The following is a 7,122-nucleotide window of genomic DNA, read 5'->3' as shown; positions in this document are numbered from 1 at the left end:
AAAGCAATTTGTTGCTCCTTTTCTTCATCATTCTTCTGTAACAAAACAACAACTATCGAATTAGGTGATGCAAATGAAAGAAATTGAAAAGGTTTTGATAATCAGGGCTAATTAAAATTGGAGCTACATGTAATGCTTCTTTAATCCTGGAGAATGACTCTCTGGCTTCCTTGGTCGAATGAACTTCATTCTCCTTCTTCAACATATTAGTAATTTTGTTTACAATTTTAGCATAATTGGACACAAACCTCCTTAACAAGTTTATTTTTCCCAGAAATTTCTGAATGTCCTTGTTACTCCTAGGCAGGGGTATTTTCTGCACATCTTGCACTCTTGTTGGATCTATCTTCACTCCATCTCTAGAAACAATGTGCCCCAGCAGTTTTCCCTCCTATAGAGAAAAAATAGACTTCTTAGGATTCAAGGAAAGCCCAAGTCTTCTAAATTTCTCAAAAGTCTTTTAAGATGGTCCAGATGCTCCTCATCAGACTTAGATAAAATAGTGATGTCATCCAAGTATATCACTACAAGGTTATCACCCACAAAAGTAATGTCTATAGCCCTCTGAAATGTAGCACTTGCATTCATCAACCCAAAAGGCATTCTAGCATACATAAAGGTTCCCCAAGGAGTTGTGAATGCAGTCTTCTTTTGATCTTCTTTATCCATAGCCACTTGGTTATATCCTAAAAAATCCATCTAGCATTGACATCCTGAATGATCTTGTTACCTTCTGCAGTACATGATCCATTTTAGGTAATGAATAATGATCTTTCAAGGAAGCCCTATTGAGATTTCTAAAGTCCACACATAGCCTTATCTCTCCATTCTTCTTCCTTATAAGCACTAAATTGGCCACCCAGCCAGAGAACCTGAGTGGAACTATTATTTTGGAATCAAGCATCTTTTTGAGTTCTTTTTCATCAATGGTAAAAAAAGAGGATTTATCTGTCTAAGTTTTTGCTTAAATGGTTTAATCCCCTGTTTCAAGGGAATCTTGTGTTGAATAATACTTCCATCATATGTTTTAAGATCCTCATAGGACCAAGAAAAAACATCAACATAGTCCTTGAAAAGATTAAGATATCTCTCCTTATAATTAAGTGGAACTCCATTAAATAATTTGACCTTACTGGTGAGCTCCAGTATTGTAGCAATAATGCTACAACTCCTGGGGCTTCCTGTCTCTAATTTTATCAACCCGGTAGTTCGTACAAACTTGGAAGCGACGGTGCTGTATGAAAAAGTACTAGCTCTTGTCGCAGCTGTCACTTGGTCAGCTGGCACAAGTCCGCTAGGGCTCAAGCCAACTTCTATATGCTTTCAGAAGAAGCTTGCTAAATGATGGACGAAAGCTAGCTCAAAGAAAACTAATCTACTTGGCAAAAATGAACTGAAAGAAAACCAAAGCATGGAAACCCTAATCTGACTAGTTTAACCTCTATGATGCAATAGTGAGAGTGCAGATGTCTAAGAATGATGCCATTACCTCTAGTTATGTGAAATGCATGAACTCAAACTACTTTCATGAAAAAGGACATTGTTTTTATGTTTTTGCTTGAATGGTTGGAGTGATTGTGATTTTGTTCTTATTAGGGTTTGGTTGTGCAGAGGTGGTGCAGAAGGAAGGAAAGCTTGGGAAAGGTCAGGGAGGCTAGGAGAGGTCCCCAGGGATCCTTAGCATCCGTCCATAGAGGTTCCTCACGTTCAGATGCTCAGCAACCGAGTGTGTGGGCTCCTACAGGATGTCTGCAGGGGATCCTACAGGAAACTCAGGAATTTCTACAGGAAGTCTATTAATTTCTACAGGATGTCCTACCGTGGGAGTTTTGGGTGATGGTGAAGTGATGGAATGGTATGGGGGGATATGTAGGATGGAGATGAAGCTGGTGATGGCTCAGGAGTAGAGAAATAGGATGGAGAACGAGTGCATGAAGTTGGTTGGTGGATGGAAGGCTAGAACAACGAAAGGTCAAGAAAATGAAGTTACGTGGGGAATGGAGGTGTTGGGAGATAACCGAGCTAAACAGAGGTCAAGGATGTGGCTTTGGGCGTGGTCAAGATGAAGAAGAAGGAAATGGAATGATGAGGAGCAGTGTAAATAAAACAAATTGCTTATGACTGTCACCAAAAATGAGAATTCATTAACCTATGCTACCTGTGCTATGAACTCAATGAACAGCGATGTAAACCGTGAAGAGAAGTGTGCATGAAGCTCTGATGAAGGCGTATGGTTCAAGAGTGAAGTGCATGGAAGATCTATCATGACAGTGACTGTGTTGCAGCGTGCATAAAGGTAAAATACTGCGTTTTTTTGGTTGTTGGTGTAGACTGCACCACAATCTCCAAACAGAGATGGCAGTGGAGGCTCTCTCAACCTTTTTCTTGGAGCTCCAATGAGTTATAAACCTCCTATTCTAGCTAAACAACTGAAAACAATTTAACCATAAGCTAAACTCACTCAATCTCAAAAAAACTAAATCAGCAGACTGTAATTTCGAATTGCATGTTAAAGCAAGGAAACAAAGTGCTGGAACAAAAAGGCAAATAACATTACAACACAGAGGAGATCTATTGCTCTCAGGTTGGGCCCTAACCTGAGAGCTATAGCTCCCTTAAAAGCTCAGAACTAGATCCAAATCTGCTTGCCTTTATTCATATTCAAAAATCTAATGTCATGCCAAAACTGGCTTACACAAAAACAAACACCGAGCTTGTAACTCGTGCACAGCAATTACAATAGTAATCCCAAGGTTCAAAAAGCTTCTAACATAGGCTACGTCCTGCATATTTATACACAACGATGATCAGGCTGGCTTCCTTCATTCATGGGGCTTGGCTGTCCAACTGAAGTCAAACTGCTGTAAAACCGCTGATCCTGTAGAACATGTTGGCTACCTTTGAGCTCGGTGGGGAGAGCTGTTGGAGCTCGGAGTTAAGGTGATAATTACGAGGGAAGTCATTTAAGGTCGTAGACAACCTCCCTATAAACCTGCAATGTCACCTTTGCTGTCTCCTTGTCTCCATTTACGTGGTCTTTTGCTCTCTTTAATGCCAAAAACCTGAAATCACCATGTATTAGCCACACAAATATAATGCCTGCCCTTCTTCCTACAAACACACGAATATACTAAGAAATGAATGCATAAGTAGTAAAAGATGAATGGTTGAGCAAGTAAAGTAGGCCAAAATGAGCCCAAATTGTACCAAAAATTGGGGCTCATCATCACCCCCCAGCTAAACCATTTGCTCATCCTTGAGCAACCCTGCTCCTGCTCCTTGTCCTTGGTCGAGGACTAGGGACTGGAACATGCTCTTCCTTTCCTGTTTTTGATGGCCCTACCTTTTCTGCCCCTGGTGGTGACGAGGGTGGAACTTCTTCCCTCTTTCCCGTTTCTTTGAGCCGGGCTTCGGAAGGCGATTGGCCTATCTTCCGTGTCCAGGAGGTGACTTTCGGGCTTCCCTTCTCAGGGGTGGCCGGTGTTTTAGAGGGATATTTCTCACTGGGTGAAGTAGGGACACTCCCTAAAGTGGTTTGGCTGCTGGGTGGAGGCTGCGACTTGCCCGTTTTCATTCTCTGACTTCTCCTGGCTTCGAAAGGTAGAGGGATCTCCCTCTCTCTCTTCTCCTTTGGCTTTGCAGGTGTGCTGAGGGCGGCCAGCGCAGCTGCTGCCTCCTTTTCGAGAATGCCAGCCTTTCCTTCCTTGCTTTTTACTCTCCCAGTGCTCCTTGTGGAAGGCCCCTTCCTTTCTGATTTTGGGCTTCCTGTGTAAGATCCTTTCTTTATTAATTTTGGGCTTCCTGTAGAAGACCCGGTCTTGACCAATGTCGGGCTTCCTGTGGAAGACCCCTTCTCTGTTTTTGGGCTTCCTGTAGAAGCCTGCGTCTCTATTTTTGGGCTTCCTGTAGAAGACCCGGTCTTGACCAATGTCGGGCTTCCTGTGGAAGACCCCTTCTCTGTTTTTGGGCTTCCTGTAGAAGCCTGCGTCTCTATTTTTGGGCTTCCTGTAGAAGCCTGTTGCTGCTTTCCTGTAGGCGCTGTTCTTGGGCTTCCTGTAGAAGCCTACTTCTGTTTTCCTGTAGGGACTGCTTTCGGGCTTCCTGTAGAAGCCTGTTTCTGCGTTCCTGTAGACACGGATGTCACCACCTTTTCTTGCTTAGCTGCATGGATTTTGCTTTTTGCTTTGGTTGCAGGTGCTGATGAGGTACTTGGGCTGACGTGGACCACCTCAGCTTTGTCCGTCCTGCTCTTCAACCTCTTTTCTCTTGCTGACAGGATGGGTGTGCCCTCTTTTGCTTTGTCATCCTTTTCCTCATGCTTCTTCTTTTGTTCTTTCTTCTGCACTGTAGTCGGGATCTTCTGGCCTTTCCCTCTCTTACCCTCGGCTACTGCTTCTTCTTCCTCACTGCTAGAGGAACCCGTTTCTTCAATCAACATTTTTATGTCTCCCTCTCTTGTCAAATTCCTGAATGATTCCCATGAGAGGGGAACCTTATATGAATGGAGCGCATCCTCCACAAGAAGCTTGATCAACCCATGGTGGGCTACCTGATCTGGTATGCCGTCTTTGAGCTTTGTAGCGCACTCAATCAAGGACTGTAGCAGGAAATAAGGAATGCTCAGTCTCTGCTCTACAGGAAGATCAATCCGGTGTCTTAATTCAGTGAGCAGCCGAAAGTGATATGCATACACGATGCTATAACGACCTTCACAGGTTATATACTTCATGATTTGCAAGCTGACTTCGTTCCATGGTGGCAACAAACTTGTCCTTCGCACCCCATTTTTGTCCTCCGAGAATTCCTCCTCAGGTGGGAAGAACTCTTTCTTGGCCTGCTGGCTCAGCTTCCGTTCTTCTTTATCCCACGGCAGACCCAGTGGAAGTTCAGTGATTCTACTGATAGATTGCGGGGTGAGCTTGAGGCTTAGGCCCCTGAAATTCACTGTGGCCAGCGTCTTGGATTTCGGCCTCAGGGCCTGCAAGAATTCCTCGGCCACTTCATCATCGTAACCCTGCAGCTTATCACAAAATGATATCCATTGTGCTCGTGTGAAGAGCTCCACCACTTCCTGATTTCTCCTTAACTTGTCTGAATCAGTGGGTTCTCGTCTAATAAACCCACCCGGCATGATGGCACAGTTTTCTTAACCGGAGGTGGTGATTGTGGAAGAGAGTTTAGTTTCTGAGACAGAGTGTAGAATAATGCACATAACCCACAAAATTTTATGACTGAGGAACTTAACACAGTCTAATTACTCAACATCCTGTAGAATGACAGTATAGGCACAACAGTCAACAATTTCACCACTTTCCTATGACCAGACGGTGAACGAAAATTCTGCCACCTTTAATAATCAGTTGCATGAAGAGTTCAGGGTTACCTCTTTAATTGGCCACTTTTTTACGTGAGGCACCCGCTTTCCTGTAGAAAAATGTGTTCCTGTAGGATGACAGCGTTCCTGTAGAATGCAGCGTTCCTGTAGAATGCAGCGCGCGATTTTCGGGAGAGAATGCAGTCGGTCTGTGCCTTGGGTGTGCTTCTCAATCGCTCTAATAACCAAAGGCTCGGCGCATCACACTGCAGAAGGATCAGGATCGCCGCTCGAGTTCAAACTGGTGGTTGATACATGCATGAATGCAATCTAGCCGATTAGATTTTGAATTTGGCGGAACTCGTGGCGCGGGAGTGAGCTGTCCCCGCCGGACCGTTGGGTGACGTCGTCCCCATCATTCAACTGTGCGTTCACTTGCTGCCGCATCAATTCCCGCGGATCTGCCGCCGCCTTTTTCTATTAGTCGTTATTTCCCCGACAGGATTTCTTACGTGCATGCTGCCCATTCTTTTTGTCCTGGCCGCCACTCACACATCCAACTAGACCATTCACTGACTGACGTGGCCGGCCAAATGGCCACACCGTCGCTCAACCCATTCACCTTTACACTTAGCAATCAATCAAAGTAACATTCATGCAGTCTGATGGAAGGAAGGGTTGAGACACTTACCTGCGTGGCTGCACACGATGTTTCGGCTATTTGCACGCTGATGAGTCGATTTACCTGCTGCTGGCGAACTTACACAGTCCCGGAGGTTCATGTTTGCAGGCTGCCCAATGGATTGGACGCTCTGGTTGCATGCGCCCGCGTTTCATTTCATATGGCCTACGCGGTGAATGGTATCCACTCTAGCAGGCTTAACTGTTACAGGACTCCCTCGGGATGTCTTGGAACAGTTCTTCCTCCTTGGGTGCATGCTGCACGACGATGGATGGCTTCACGATCATGCTCTCGGGGCTTCTGGCAGACTGTGATGAATATGGTGTGAGATCTCTAGTGCTTTTTCCATTTACAGTTTGCTTTTTCTCGAGACTCATCGATCGGCTTTGCTGGTGCAGGTACTTTGTTGCATGTCGACAAGGATGATGGAACAAGATAACAGCAATGTGCATGGTTGACAATGGTGGCGTGCATGCGTCCAAACCCATCCTTAGCCGCTAGATCTCTTCATGAAATGCATTCTGGGCCGTTCTGAGCTTCTACAGGAAGTTTCCTGTAGAAATACAGAGCTTCCTGTAGAAAGGCGGCTCTTCCTGTAGAAAGTCTGCACCTTCCTGTAGAAAATCCGCATCTTCCTGTAGAAAATTTGCGTCTTCCTGTAGAAGAATCAAGCTGTAATGAAAGTGCACATACCTTGGAGAAAATGAGCATTCTTGGAGGATGTGCTGGTTAGGTGTCCTGGCTGCATGATAAGGACCCTTGGCTTTGAGTTGAGAGGCTTCCTCTCCTCCATAGAACACCTGCAATCTGCATGCAACTTTCACATGATAAACTTGCTGATCTTGTTTTTTCTTTTGTTTTTTTTTTTCTCTTTTTTTCTTTTGTTTTTTTTTTTTTTTTTTTTGAAAGATAGCAGGGGTGCCTCATTGAGGTTTTCACCCTTGCCACCTGCCTTAAGTGCCTCAAAGAGGTTTTCACTCAAGGATCTTTATCTCTTTTTTTTTTGAAAGACAATAGGGGCGCCTCAATGAGGTTTTCACCCCTACCACCTGCCCTGGCGCCTCAGAAAGGTTTTCACCCAAGGATCTTTATTATTTATTTATTTATTTTTTGGATTCTTCAGGGT

The sequence above is a fragment of the Pinus tabuliformis genome, chromosome 1_1 (genome assembly GCF_031772625.1).
Source record: "Pinus tabuliformis cultivar Carrire ecotype Pingquan chromosome 1_1, CPIR1, whole genome shotgun sequence".
NCBI lineage: Eukaryota > Viridiplantae > Streptophyta > Pinopsida > Pinales > Pinaceae > Pinus > Pinus tabuliformis.
Note: the sequence above shows the minus strand (reverse complement) of the source record.